Raw genomic sequence first — 16,209 nt, 5'->3', positions numbered from 1 at the left:
TAATTGGTTCCTTTTTCTACCTCGGCTCCTTAGATGTTACCAATTATTTCAGGTTTTTGTCCTTCGTTTCTCACTTCTATCACAATATCTGTTCTCATGGGATGATTTTAACCATTATCACTTACCCAAGTTCATTTCCTAAATTAAAATTTTAAAATTTCCAGCATGACCCTCTCCTTAGTTTCAGATAGGCAGTTACCTATTAAACATTTCCATTTAAATCAAATTTATTATTTGCAAAATGAACTTATGATAGTTGTTATGAAAACTCTTCCTTCTCCCCTTGACTCTGTTAATGGAACCACTATCTACTATCCAGTGTTTCCCCAACTTCCCAGATGATAAGCATCACTGACAATTCTTGTTAATCAGATTAAAGGCCTCCCACTCAGAAATTCTGATTCAGTTAGTTGACTGTGGTGGGTAGCTTAGGAAGCACAGATAGTACTGAGCATCATTCCTGCCCGTTTCATCTGCTTCATTCCTACACCACCCATTTGGTCACTGGGATCTGTCCACTGTAACTACTGAATATTTCTGAAACCACCTCTCCCCTCATTGTCCACTGTTACAGCTTTAGTTCCAGTCCTCGTGAATTGTTTGGCTTAAAAGTTGTTCTGTGCTTATTCTGCAAACCTAAACCTTCTATTCTCATTGAACTGAGCATCCAGAAGTTCTTTGTTAGGCCATGTTCTTTCTCATTTCTGTTTTGTGTTCCTGAAACACAATCCCCCATGCTAGCCTCTTTTCCCTGTCAAACAAGTCATCCTTTGAGACCCAACTAAAGTAAGTTAGAACATAGTTACTTGGAACATGGCAAATATATGCTGATTGTGAATGACTAAATCCTTATGTATGTCTTTATTTAGTTTCATCCTGAATGTAGTTTTTCATGTTCTTGCCAAGAGAGCAGTACTTTGCAGAAACTTTTGTTTCTGCAGAAACAAAAGTAAGCTGTAGCTCATACTTTGGCTTCACATAGGCTTGAATTTAATTTCTGTTATTTCTATTTAATGATGCAGGATTTGGGGGAAACTCTGTAAACGTTCCAAGCCCCAAGCCCTCATCTATAACAAAAGAGATGATAATTGTGAAAATTAAATGACATAGTAGAAGCAATGTGTTGAACCCAGTTCCTGGCACCACTAGGGATCCAGAATCTTGTACAGTCAATAATTTATAATCCAAATCATAACTCTTTTGAAAATTAAAGAAGGTGCTATTAATAATTTTTTGGAAGATACAGACTGTTGATGGCGAAAGACACATGGTTACCTACATACAGGAGAGATTTTTCAGACCACCTTCCCATTGGAAGGGGGTAAAAAGCTAAAGGATCTGACTCAAAGTTGCATTGGCAGACGAATCCCACTCTTTGTTACTGAAACCATATGTCTGAGGTGATACTGGGGTGGACTAAAGACTCTCTTTGCACCATCATTTCCTGGCATACGACAGATACATGTGCATAATCTTTATGGTTATTGACCCAGGAACCTATATGGTGTGCTTCTCTCTATTTCCATTTCCAATCTAAACTTTGAGGCCTTGTCCACCTTCTCTGTTTCAGACGTCAGCCTTCCCACCCTCTTAGTCTCTCCTGGTTAGACATTTAACGCTGGCCGTCTTGTAGAGTACCTCTGCTCTTTGAAGAATGGAAATGGGGCCTCACCCACTCTGTCATCTTGGATCAGAGATCTAGTGAGGCTATCTCTTTTTTCTTTAGCCCAGCCACGTGACATGCAGGACCTTAGTTTCCCAACCAGTGGAAGTGCAGAGCCCTAACCATTGGACCACCAGAGAATTCTCAGTGTTACTTCTTCCTCATTTTATTAACCTTCTCTAAACAGAAGGAGATGCATTCCACATATCTGAGTTCTAGGGTCCCTTCTCACTTAGCAAGTAGCTCTTTGGCACTACTGACAAAGGGAATTAAACCTTGCCATTGTCCAGGCTTCCCTGGTGGCTCAGTTGGTAAAGAGTCTGCCTGCAGTGTAGAAGACCAAGGTTCAATCCCTGGGTTGGAAATATTCCCTGGAGAAGGAAATGGCAACCCACTCCTAATTTTTGCCTGGGAAATCCCATGAACAGAGGAGTCTGGCAGGCTACAGTCCATAGAGTCACAAAGAGTCAGAAATAACTGAAATAACTTAGCATGCTTGCACAGAGTATAAAACCTATTTTTTATGTATCTTTTTATCTACAAAATGTGGCACAGTGTCTGCCATAGTGGATTCTCAAGAACCGTTTAATGTATAACCTAATTATTACATGTAAGTAATGCTATGAAGTATTAAGTACCAAAAGTTATGCTCTTGGTCATACCTCAAAGCACCACTCCAGCAAACTAAGCTATTATCCCGTAATCTAGGGCATGTCATTAGCACGGTGAAAATCTAACTTGGCTAACTTGGCTTTAGCCTCTTGTTTATTCTTTCCCCAAAGCCACCTTTGCATCTAAGCTTTCACCACTTCAATTTCAGGGAAGTCCAGTCCAGAGCACACATGCCAAGGAAGGAGAGACTCCAGAAGAAAAGAACCAGGGCAGCCAGGCCTCTGGGTTTCTCTTCCATCTTGAGGGAGAAGACAAGGACTCAAAGGCTCTTCCTTTCTAGCATTACCTGCAAAGCCAGAGACTCAAGAGGAGTCATGACACTTCCCAAGGGGATGGTTGACATCTGGAGAGTGATTTAGGCTCTGGCAACTTTCTTACAAATTGTTATATTGGCTTTATTTTTTGTTGTTGTTTTGTTTGTTTTTGGAGCTACTTTTTAAAAATTAAACTTGTAATTTTGTATTCAGTTCAGTTCAGTCACTCAGTCTTGTCTGACTCTTTGTGACCCCATGAACCACAGCACACCAGGCCTCCTTGTCCATCATCAACTCCCGGAGTCCACCCAAACCTATGTCTATTGAGTTGGTGATGCCATCTACCCATCTCATCCTCTGTCGTCCCCTTCTCCTCCTGGCCTCAATCTAACTATGGATGATTAACAAAGTTGTGAGTTTCAGGTGGACAGAAAAGGAACTCAGCAAAGGGATCATTACATTAATCTGGAATGATCTTATTTTCAATTCAAATATTTCAATTGTTTGTTATGTTGTCAGTCACTGCAAGTAACCAGGGCTGGGTGCAAAACAGGTATTTAATAAATATTTGCTTAATAATCCAGCAAGTTTTATCCACACTTTTCCTTATGTATTTGCCCATTTAATCTATTAATAAACATCATATCAGTTTCTCTTCATGTCTATTCATATGTGAAAAATTCATTAAATTTATAATTTTGCCAGTCACCATACTGCATGACAGAGGATCTCAGATTGACTGAGTGCTCTCACAGCCCTCAAGGAGCACATGGTTCTGGTGGGAAGGGCAGATAAATGAACAGAATGAATTGTGAAACTGGAAAAGTTGAAAACAAACATGCATTAGTTGTTATGGAAGCATAAAGGAGGGTTGAGCTAACCAGCCAAGTTGGGCAGACAGCAGTGGTAGAGTTGTTAGGGAAGGCCTGCTGGAAAAGGAACTCTGAGCTAAATCTTATAGATGAACAGGAATTAGAGGGTAAGTAATCGAAAATGGGAAAGGCATTTCAGGCAAGAAGATAACATGAAAAAATCTTCAGGAGAAATATAATGTTAGCAGCTTTGCTACTGCTATCTCTATGGCCTTGTGGAGGTGATCTAATCTCTCTGTACCTTGGTTTCTTCTTCTGTAAAGTGGGGAAGGTATTAATAATATTTACTTAAAATTCTTTTAAGGATTAAATGAATAAATAGGTGTAATGTACTTAGAATCATGGCTTCAGATATTTTAGTATTGAGAATCTTTGTGAAGACATCCAGTACTTGGGCTTAATATGTTCATCCGAGGGCTTTCCACATGGCACTAGTGGTACAGAATCCACCTGCCAAAGCAGGAGACATAAGAGATGTGGGTTTGATACCTGGGTCAAGAAGATCCTCTGGAGAAAGGCATGGCAACCCATTTGAGCATTCTTGCCTGGAGAATCTCATGGACAGAGGAGCCTGGAAAGGGTTGTAACCATAGGGTTGCAAAGAGTCGGACAAGACTGAAGTGACACCATACAAGCATGTTAGTCTGAGGTTGGCAAGAAAAGGCTTCAGTTCAGTTCAGTCGCTCAGTCGTGTCCGACTCTTTGCGACCCCATGAATTGCAGCACGCCAGGCCTCCCTGTCCATCACCAATTCCCAGAGTTCACTCAGACTCATGTCCATCGAGCTGATGATGCCATCCAGCCATCTCATCCTCTGTCGTCCCCTTCTCCTCCTGCCCCCAATCCCTCTCAGCATCAGTCTTTTCCAATGAGTCAACTCTTCGCATGAGGTGGCCAAAGTACTGGAGTTTCAGCTTTAGCATCATTCCTTCCAAAGAAATCCCAGGGCTGATCTCCTTTAGAATGGACTGGTTGGATCTCCTTTCAGTCCAAGGGACTGTCAAGAGTCTTCTCCAACACCACAGTTCAAAAGCATCAATTCTTCGGTGCTCAGCTTTTTTCACAGTCCAACTCTCACATCCATACATGACTACTGGAAAAACCATAGCCTTGACTAGATGGACCTTTGTTGGCAAAGTAATGTTTCTGCTTTTTAATATGCTATCTAGGTTGGTCATAACTTTCCTTCCAAGGAGTGTCTTTTAATTTCATGGCTGCCATCACCTTCTGCAGTGATTTTGGAGCCCCCCAAAATAAAGTCTGACACTGTTTCCCCATCTATTTCCCATATGCAATGGCACCCCACTCCAGTACTCTTGCCTGGAAAATCCCATGGATGGAGGAGCCTGGTAGGCTGCAGTCCATGGGGTCGCTAAGAGTCGGACATGACTGAACAACTTCACTTTCACTTTTTACTTTCATGCATTGGAGAAGGAAATAGCAACCCACTCCAGTATTCTTGCCTGGAGAATCCCAGGAACAGGGGAGCCTGGTGGGCTGCCGTCTATGGGGGTCGCATAGAGTCAGACATGACTGAATCAACTTAGCAGCAGTAGCAGATGGGACCAGATGCCATGATCTTCGTTTTCTGAATGTTGAGCTTTAAGCCAACTTTTTCACTCTCCTCTTTCACTTTCATCAAGAGGCTTTTTAGCTCCTCTTCACTTTCTGCCATAAGGGTGGTGTCATCTGCATATCTGAGGTTATTGATATTTCTCCTGGCAATCTTGATTCCAGCTTGTGCTTCTTCCAGCCCAGCGTTTCTCATGATGTACTCTGCATAGAAGTTAAATAAGCAGGGTGACAATATACAGCCTTGGCATACTCCTTTTCCTATTTGGAACCAGTCTGTTGTCCCATGTCCAGTTCTAACTGTTGCTTCCTGACCTGCATATAGGTTTCTCAAGAGACAGGTCAGGTGGTCTGGTATTCCCATCTCTTCCAGAATTTTCCACAGTTTATTGTGATCCACACAGTTAAAGGCTTTGGCATAGTCAATAAAGCAGAAATAGCTGGAGATAAAAGTATTTAAAATTTCAGCATATAAGTACATCTTAATAAAAACATGATGGTCAAGTCAACAGAAAGAAGGAAATGATAAAGATTAGGGATAAATAAAATAGAGAATAGAAAAAAAATGAACAAAACCAAGAAAACTTTCTCAGAAGGATCAACAAAACTAATAAACTCTTAGCTAGACTGAGAAAAAAAATAAGCATGAAAGAGGAGACATTACAACTGATGCCACAGAATAAAAAGAATTATAAGAGACTACTAAGAACAATTACATGCCAACAAATTGGATAACTCAGAATAAATGGATAAATTCACAGAAACATGCAATTTACCAAGACTGAATTATGAAGAAATAAACAATCTGAACAGATCTATAACTAGTGAAGATATTAAAGCAATTTAAAAGAATCTTCCAACAAATAATTGAAAAAAAAAAAAAAAAGAAAACTGACCTTTTCCAGTCCTGTGGCCACTGTTGAGTTTTCCAAATTTGCTGGCATATTGAGTGCAGCACTTTCACAGCATCATCTTTCAGGATTTGCAATAGCTCAACTGGAATTCCATCACCTCTACTAGCTTTGTTTGTAGTGATGCTTTCTAAGGCCCACTTGACTTCACATTCCAGGATGTCTGGCTCTAGGTCAGTGATCACACCATCGTGATTTTCTGGGTCGTGAAGATCTTTTTTGTACAGTTCTTCTGTGTATTCTTGCTATCTCTTCTTAATATCTTCTGCTTCTGTTAAGTCCATACCATTTCTGTCCTTTATCGAGCCAATATTTGCATGAAATGTTCCTTTGGTATCTCTGATTTTCTTGAAGAGATCCCTAGTCTTTCCCATTCTGTTGTTTTCCTCTATTTCTTTCCATTGATCGCTGAAGAAGGCTTTCTTATCTCTTCTTGCTGTTCTTTGGAACTCTGCATTCAGATGCTTGTATCTTTCCTTTTCTCCTTTGCTTTTTGCTTCTCTTCTTTTCACAGCTATTTGTGGGGCCTCCCCAGACAGCCACTTTGCTTTTTTGCATTTCTTTTCCATGGGGATGGTCTTGATCCCTGTCTCCTGTACGATGTCATGAACCTCATTCCATAGTTCATCAGGCACTCTATCAGATCTAGGCCCTTAAATCTATTTCTCACTTCCACTGTATAATCATAAGGGATTTCATTTAGGTCATACCTGAATGGTCTAGTGGTTTTCCCTACTTTCTTCAATTTAAGTCTGAATTTGGCAATAAGGAGTTCATGGTCTAAGCCACAGTCAGCTCCTGGTCTTGTTTTTGCTGACTGTATAGAGCTTCTCCATCTTTGGCTACAAAGAATGTAATCAGTCTGATTTCGGTGTTGACCATCTGGTGATGTCCATGTATAGAGTCTTCTCTTGTGTTGTTGGAAGAGGATGTTTGCTATGACCAGTGCGTTCTCTTGGCAAAACTCTATTAGTCTTTGCCCTGCTTCATTCCGTATTCCAAGGCCAAATTTGCCTGTTACTCCAGGTATTTCTTGACTTCCTACTTTTGCATTCCAGTCCCCTATAATGAAAGGACATCTTTTTTTGGTGTTAGTTCTAAAAGGTCTTGTAGGTCTTCATAGAACCATTTAACTTCAGCTTCTTCAGTGTTACTGATTGGGGCATAGACTTGGATTACTGTGATATTGAATGGTTTGCCTTGGAAATGAATTAGTATTCAGGTTAGAATATGATTAATTTGAGCAAGATAACTTGTTAGAAGAGTATTTCAAGTTTGAATTTTAGTAACTTAACTTTTTAAGTTACAGACAACTTTTGGGAGCTAAGGAAACCAATGGTCCTTTTTCCCCAAAATAAGCATGTGTACATAAACAAAAAGTAACGTTAGTAGGTGCTAGTAGTTTGTGGATCACGTAGAGTGTCCATGAATTTACTTTGAAAAATTCAGTACTAGTCTTTTGAAAATATTTAATCAGAAAAAAGTATGAAAATCTTTTGCATCGCTAGTATACTTGGGTTGATGACATAGCAAAAAATGTGCACAAAGGAATACATATTCTATAGAAATTTTATAGTACAGATTTGCTTCTGGTCATGAGGGCTTCCCAGGTGGCGCTAGTGGTGAATAATCTGCCTGCCAGTGCAATAGACATAAGAGACGCAGGCAAGCAACCCACTCCAGTGTTCTTGCCTGGAGAATCCCCGTGGTCGGAGGAGCCTGGTGGGCTGCAGTCCATAGGGGTCGCAAACAGTTGGACATGACTGAGGCAACTTAGCACACCTCACACATGGAGCAAAGGGCATTTTGGTCAGAGAGAATCAGAGGAAGAGATCTTTCTGCCTGCACAGTAGGCACAACATTCACAAGCACAGCATTCCTCAGGAGAAGTTTTAGTCTGTAAACTGATTTCCCAAACTCTTAACTCATTTGAGTTTCGCTGGATAGTTACTTTGCTACTGCTGCTGCTGCTGCTGAGTTGCATCTGTCGTGTCCGACTCTATGTGACCCCATGGACGGCAGCCCACCAGGCTCCCCCGTCCCTGGGATTCTCCAGGCAAGAACACTGGAGTAGGTTGCCATTTCCTTCTCCAATGCAGGAAAGTGAAAAGTGAAAGTGAAGTCGCTCAGTCGTGTCGGACTCTTGGTGACCTCATGGACTGCGGCCTACCAGGCTTCTCCGTCCATGGGATTCTCCAGGCAAGAGTACTGGAGTGGGGTGCCATTGCCTTCTCCGATAGTTACTTTAATTTTATTATATAATGAACACACCTGAGGATTAGAAATTAAATGTATTTTCTGTTATCTCACTGTTAATTTAAGCTTCTGGCTTTACCTAAACTATTCTTTCTTCTGTCACTTTCTCTTGTGCTATCAAGCTGAACCTCCAACCTTAACTCATCTATACATAGGCTTTCCTTCCATAAGGCATAGGAATAGGAATATTGTATTTTGATTTCCTGAGTCACTTTTCTGGATGCTTTGTTTTACAGATAGATCATATCATTAATTAAAGATGTGAGTAGTAAAACATATTTTAGAATGTAAAATGTATTTTGAATTTTGAAGAAATTTATGCTTCTCGTGGCCTCTTATTTCAGAAATCCAGTAATATTTATTTATAATGGCAGGTAATAACCAATACTGATATCACTTTTAGGATTTATTAGCCCCTGGTATGTATGTTACTCATTTAGTCCTCAAAATAATTTGATGGATTGGTAGTAATTTCCTTGTTATACAGATGAGGCTGTTGAGGATTTTTTGTTGTTTAGTCACTAACTCATGTCTGATTCTTTGTCCTCCTCCAGGGGATCTTCCCCACCCAGGGATTGAACTTGTGTTTTCTTCTCTGGAAGGCGGGTTCTTTACCACTGAACCACTAGGGAAGCCATTGAGGATTAGAGATTTTAAGTAAATAGCCCAGGTTCACACAGAAAGTTGTAGAGCAGGTGCCAAACCATGAGGTAGGGCTCAGAATCCGTGCTCTTAAACTCTTCACTCTGTAGATATGGAGCCTAACCATAGTTTTCTTAATAAACATTTGCATATTTTGTTCTAGTTAAGAGAAGCTTTTGATATCCCTTTCAAAAATAGTGGGAGTCTAACATTGGCAAAATTGTCCACTTCTTTTTCATTGTCCATTAAAGAATACAGTTGACTCCAGTACATATTGGAAGTAGTGCTATTAACCCAGCATCAACTGGGAAATAACTTGGAGTAGTTGGACTAGTAGATGTTTAATGTTCCTTTAGTCAAGGCCTACAGTGAATGATTCTTAAAAAAGTATGTTCACCTTTGGGAGAGGGAAGTAACAGATTGAAATTAGAAATTAGAAATAAACATATAACTTATTCCTCTGTATGACAGTTCTGGGGAAAAAAAAGTAGCTCATGGTGAACTAAACCATGAAACTTTAATTTTTAAAAATCAGAACTAGACTTGCACTTAGCTGAAGATTTTATTATTATGAATCTGTTGATCTTGGAATGATTTAAAACTTTGCTTAAAATATTTAGTGATACAGGAAAAATAGAAACATCCAATAAAGGGGAAAGCATTTTTCATATTCAAGTTGTCTTTGTTCTTAAAATCAATCCCCTTGTGTTTTTCAGTGTAAAATAATTTGAAACTCTATAGATAGGATAGTTTGAAATCATCAGTGTTTGTGCTGACTTTCTGAACTGTGTTCAGTTTTTAAAAGGAATAAAATTAAATTTAAGTCTGGGTTTTAAGTTTATTATTCAGGTTTATGTGAGTAAGTTTCCCATAGTAAATTCATATCAGTTATAGATGTGGGGAAAATGTGGTTTCACACATTTCTAATAAGTTAGTGCCTAGTTGTTAGTGGGGATCCATGTTTTCAATCCTGCCTCTTGCCACTTTAAATGAAAGAGATGCATAATTTGTTACCAGTTATGTATGTGTAGAAACTTACTTTTTTAAGAAATAAGATCATTACTAGCTTGTGAAGGGTTCTCAACATAAAAACATTTATTTGTACTTCATTCATCTTCATCACTCCTGTGAGTGTCCTGAATATAATCAGCAGTATGTTGTTAAAACCAGTTCTGACCACCATGGTTTTTTCATGTTTGGGATACTGACATTACTAAAGAGGAAAAACTAATGTCTTACTAAATAAGTCATGCTTTATTTAGTCTAAATACCTTTACAGAAAACACGTGATGTAATGCATAGGTTTCATTTTTATACGTAGATGGCTTTAATAACTTGTCTAAGAACATAAATGGTTATTAGTTCAGTGAAGGAATATAAGTATATATATCCAATATTTCCTCATCATTTTAGTATTATTTTATTGTTTTGTGGTTGGAATTTATTTAAAAAAAAAAGGCAAGGACCAGATAGCTTCATCAGGGAATTCTACAAAACATTAAAAAAACGATGAATACCAAACCTTCTCAAGTTCTTCTAAAGAATCACAGAGGAGGGAACACCCCCAAACTCATTGAGTAAGGCCAGCATTACCCTGTTACGAAAACCAGATGACAACAGAATAAGAAAACTATAAACCAATATCCCTCATATAAAAATCTTAAAATACTAGCAAACCAAGTTCAACAGCACATTAAAAAAGATCGTGTGCCACAACCAAGTGATATTTATACCTGGGATGCAAGAATGGTTCAACACGAAAATCAATCAATGTAATATACCACATTAACAAAATAAAGGAAGGACAAAAACCATCTGATCATCTCAATCAATGCAGAAAAGGCATTTCACAAAATTCATTTCTTGATAAAAATAGCCCACAAATTAGGAATAGAAAGAAATTACCTCAACCTAATAAAAGCCATATATGAAAAGCCCACAGCAAACATCATATTTAATGGGGAAAAACTGAAAGCTTTTCCTCTAATATCAGGAAAAAGGCAAGGATGCCTACTTCCACCATGACCATTTGACATAGTACTGAAAGTTCCAGCTAGAGAAATTAGGCAGAAAAAACAAATACAAGACATATAAATTAGAAAAGAAGATATAAAATTACCTCTGTCCACAGATGACATTATTTTATACATAAAAAACCTCTAAAGATTCCACCAAAACGCTATTAAAAAGCAAAGCAAAAGTATAGTTAACAAAATAATAAATGAATTCAAGAAAGTTGCAGCATAAAAAACCAAAATGGCTATCATACAAAAATAACAAATATTGGAGATGATGTGGGGCAAAGGGAATACTCATACACTGTTGATGGGAATGTAAATTGATGCAGCCACTGTGGAAAATAGTATAAAGGTTCCTTAAAAAATAAAAATAGAACTACTGTATGATTCAGCAACTCCACTCCTGGATATGGAGTGTGTTCAGTTCCTCAGTTGTGTCCAACTTTTTGTGACCCTTTGGACTGTAGCCTGCCAGGCTCCTCTGTCCACGGGGTTTTTCAAGCAAAGATACTGGAGTGGATAGCCATTTTCTCCTCCAGAAGATCTTCCTGACCTAAGGACTGAACCAATCTTTTGCATCTCCTGCTTTGCAGGCAGATTCTTTACCACTGAGTCATCAGGGAAGCACTCTTGGGTATATAACCAGAAAAATTGAAAATACTAATTTGAAAAGATATATGCACCCTAAGGGTCTGAGCAGCACTACTTCTGATAGCCAAGACATGGAAGCAACCCAAGTGCCCTTCAACAGATGAATGGATAAAGAAGATGTGCTATACACACACACACATATGTATCGATACACATCTATATCTATCCATATGTGTTTGTGTTGTGGAATATTATTCAGCCATAAAAAGAATGGACATGTTACCAGTTTCAGCAACATGTATTATGCTCAGTGAAATAAGTCAGATAGAAAAAGACAAATACTATATGATATTACTTATTTGTAGAATCTGAAGAGTAATACAAATGAATGTATATACAAAACTGAAACCTGGGATTAACATATACACACTACTATATATAAAACAGATAACCTACAAGGACTTACTGTATAGCACAGGGAACTATACATAATATTTCATAATAACCTTTGAAGGAAATGAATCTGAAAAAAATATATCTCTGTGTGCATATAACTGAATCACTTTGTTGTACATCTAAAATTAACACATTATAAATCAACTGTACTTCAATATATGAAATAATATTTCCCAAGTTAAAAAAAACCAAACAGACTCATAGGCGTAGAAAATAAACTTGTGATTACCAAATGGGAGAGGAAGTTGGGGAGGAGGGACAAATTAAAGGTTTGGGATTAACAGACAAAAACGACTATGTATAAAATAGATGAACATTTACTATAAGATAAGGGTTTACTACACAGCGCAGAAAATTTTACCCACTCTCTTGTAATTATCTATAATGTACTTATAATGAAATATAATCTGCAAAAATACTGAATCACCATGCTGTACACCTGAAACCAGGCAACATGTTCAAAGCTGTAACTGTGGGAGCAGTTGGATGCATTGCCATCGCCCTCATTGGAAAACACAGAGCCTTGGGAAAAGGAAAAGCCTTTGTTAAGATATTACAGGCTAGTTTTTGACAGGCAGGAGAGGGTAGAGCTGAAGTTGGGTTTCATCATAAACCAGAGAGTTGACCTGGAACACTATCTACCCCCCTTTCCAAAGCCCCATACCTCCAGTGGCCTGGTGAATGTTGTTCTTGCATCTTTGTGAATGATTTTCAGCAGCAGGACTGGAAGAGAGACTATCAATATCATTTTATCAACAGGGCTCTGCTCTGTGGACTATAAATTTAGCTTTGTTACAGGCACTAAATTCATTAGCAAAATGTTATTATAGTTAAACCTTCAACTCAAACATTGTAGCAAGAAAAGAATGAAGGTAGGTAACCCTGGCCCTAAGTAAGAGACCAGATTCTAAGTAACACCAGCGACTCTGTGTCTACTTATATAGATGTTTCTGAGGAGGTAAGTAATCCACATACTTCCTGCAGCTGAGCACTTGATCTTACAGCATTTGGTATATAAAGTGTCCCTCTATAGGGAAGAAACTTTTCTCCCTCCCACTAAGTTCTATTATTGGCCCAAGAACCCCATCTCTCTCTTAGGTCCTCACACATGCACTCACAATGTAGTCACTTAAAAGTTAGACTTAATGTCCTTCTTAATGGGAAAGTCAGTGATCTTAGTGATCTAAATGCTTGAAGCTGGTAAAGGCAAAGGAAACCTTGGCTTAGATCATCCAGAGCTTCAGTCAACTGTATCCTTCTAAGGATATTTTATCTTGAGTCTACCTTCCCCAAAGAAATGCCATTTTCTTTCTCATCAACATCTCTGAAAAAAGCAAAAGTAATTGACGCATCTCTCCCGGCTCTTGAACAAGCATTTAATTGAGAGTTTTTCTGTGATAAGTGTTCAGACTTGAGCGTGTCACCTGGGCCATTTGGGCCCCCATGCATTCATAGCACAACTCTGCAAATAAACAAAGTGTTGAGTTCCTGGGGAAAAATGCAGCTTACACAGCACTTAGGAGTGCTCAAAGGGCCTCTGTTCCCTCTTCATACTAATGTGGTTTCACAAGAAGACCAAGATTATTTTATTGCCCCAGGAAGCCAGGAAATTTTCATTTGGCTCCCTCAGATCTCTGGGATAAAAGTGGGACAGTAAGGAAAAGAATTCCCTTTGCTGTCTTAGATTTCTGTTCTCCAGGAAAATATGTTATGTTTTCTAAGATCAGATACTCTGTCGTTTATTTTTAGCTTTGGTAACTGTATTATTTTACATTCCCCAGTCCCCATTTTTTTCAAAGGAATATCTCTCCCTCTGGTTCTTCCTGCTTTGGATATTTTCATGGGACTCTACTTTTGGCTAAGACACAGGCACAGTGCCTTTCACGCATCACAGGCTTATTGATTGATACAGAAATGAAGGACACAGGTCTGTCAAGTAGAAATTATAATCAATAAAAACTAATGAAGTAAGTAACCTTTCTATATACCCTAAAATAGTTCACATTAGAAGTTTTTGAGGTGTGGTATGTGTGTGTGCTCAGTCGTGTCTGAATCTTTGCGACCCTATGGACTGAATCCCACCAGGCTCCACTGTTCATGGGATTTTCCAGGCAAGAATACTGGAGTGGGTTGCCTTTTGTTATTCCAGGGGATCTTCCTGACCCCAGGGATGGAACCTGCGTCTCCTGCATCTTATGCATTGACAGGCGATTCTTTACTGCTTGAGCCAGCAGGGAATTGTCAGAATAAGTTTGAGACTATCCACTTGAGAGCTTATGAGAAAGTGCTTCGCTGACCACCCTTTATAACATCGTACTCCCCCTGCCTCTGTCACCTTCAGTAGGCTTAAGTTCTCTTATAGCACTCAACACCTAGCATTGTATTTATTTACTGTCTGTCTGTTTCTATTAGAATGAAATCTCCATAAATGAAAAGGTTAGGTTTTACCTGTACTGCACTTCAGGTGTGTAAGAGCTGTATAATGAATGAATGACCCCACGGTAGGGAGGAGTAGCCTATTTTTGTATTTAAATAAAACTGAATGCTGACTTGGAATCAGTTTCAAAAACTCTATTATCCCATTTCTTAGGCTCTCACCAGGAATAATTCTCCCTCCCTCTGCTCTGCAATAAAGTATTTCACAGGGACTTCTCTGGTGGTTCAGTGATTAAGACTTCTTGTTTCCAATGTAGGGGGCACCGGTTTGATCCCTGGTGGAGGAACTGGGATCCCAAATGTGATGCAGTGCTGCCAATAAACAAATAAAGTTTTGAAAAACATAAAAAATAAAGTATTTCACAAATTCCACAAGCAATGAGAGCAAATCTGAATGCTCACTTTCATTACCTAGTGAGAGGAAGCCTCCTTCCCTACCTTTCCCCCTGCCTCCCTCCATCCCTTGAGTAGGGAGCTCTTATGTTTGTTTCTCACACGTGGACTCGGTTCTCTGTACTTTGTACATCCTCTGTTTCCCAGGGTTTTCCTGTAGTTCTGCAGGATACGTGGTCTTGCAGTGCAGGTCAGCTTTTGACAAAAAGAGAATTCAAAGCTTTCTATCATTTGTGATATTAAAAATGTAATGCACATTTCCAAAATAGGAAATAAAAACATAATAACGTTGCCATGCTGAATTCACTGAGGAACCAAGTGGGGATACAAATAATAAATTGTAATGAAATGGACATATACATGTTTCCTTCACATATATTTTCCTCCTGTGTTATCAGGTTATTCTCTCTCTCCTTGCCAACTCTGTTCTCCAAATGCCCAAATGAAAATTTGCTTGCACATTGAATAAACATGTTTTATAGGGGATATGTATACTAAATCTTATTAGGAAGGACATTTCTGCTAACCTGATTTCCTCCCTGATTTCTCTCAAAGATTTTTTCATATGTTTTTGACCATAAATATAATAAACTGAAATTTTCTCCTCAAATATTTGAATTTTATTGTCCATTAAGTACCAGGTAGCTCAATTTACAGTTTAATTTGATGCTCACAACTACCAAATGGAGTAGATGCCACTTACCAAAAGAGAGATTCTAAAGTTTAGAGAGGTTAAGTTACACACTCAGAGTCACACAGAAAGCAAGACAGGGAACTAGGATTCGAACCTAGGTTGTCTTGGCTTTAAATCCCATGTTCCTCCTCTTGTGTATCAAACCTGTCATCTGACTTATTACATGAAAGTGAAAGTGAAAGTTACTCAGTCGTGTCCAAGTCTTTGTGACCCCACGGACTGTAGCCCTCAGGCTCCTTGGTCCATGGAATTCTTCAGGCAAGAATTCTGGAGTGGTTTGCCATTTCTTCACATATTTATTTCTTATCCTATTGGAGATGGGGGAACCTACACACAACCAAAAACCTGGATTAGTTAAAACAGCACAAAGAGAGGAGCTATTCCTTAGGGCTTAGTTTTCTCACCTGCAGAACGGACAAGGCGGGCTTTATGATTTCTTTCTATGGTAATAAAGAATTAGAATAAATAATAAGTTAATAAAGAATAAAGATTTCTTTCTTTGGTAAGGCTTCAATTCTATGGTAATAAAAATGGTCTTGATTCTAATCAGTAAGAATAAAATATAATTTTAAAATATAACTGGTTCAGTGCTGGAAACTATATTCCAAGCTCTTCTTGGAATATATAAAAACATTGCATTTTAAAAAGTGTTCATATCAAATATAGTTATAAATTTAAAGATTAAAATGTTTTTAAAATTTCATTATTCTAAAGTCAGGACAATTACAACTGAAAAAATTTAATATGTATTTAATATCATATGTGTGTGTGTATGTATA

This window comes from Bos taurus, chromosome 9, assembly GCF_002263795.3.
Source record: "Bos taurus isolate L1 Dominette 01449 registration number 42190680 breed Hereford chromosome 9, ARS-UCD2.0, whole genome shotgun sequence".
NCBI lineage: Eukaryota > Metazoa > Chordata > Mammalia > Artiodactyla > Bovidae > Bos > Bos taurus.
The sequence above is the reverse complement of the archived record's forward strand: the minus strand, read 5'-3'. Positions refer to the sequence as shown.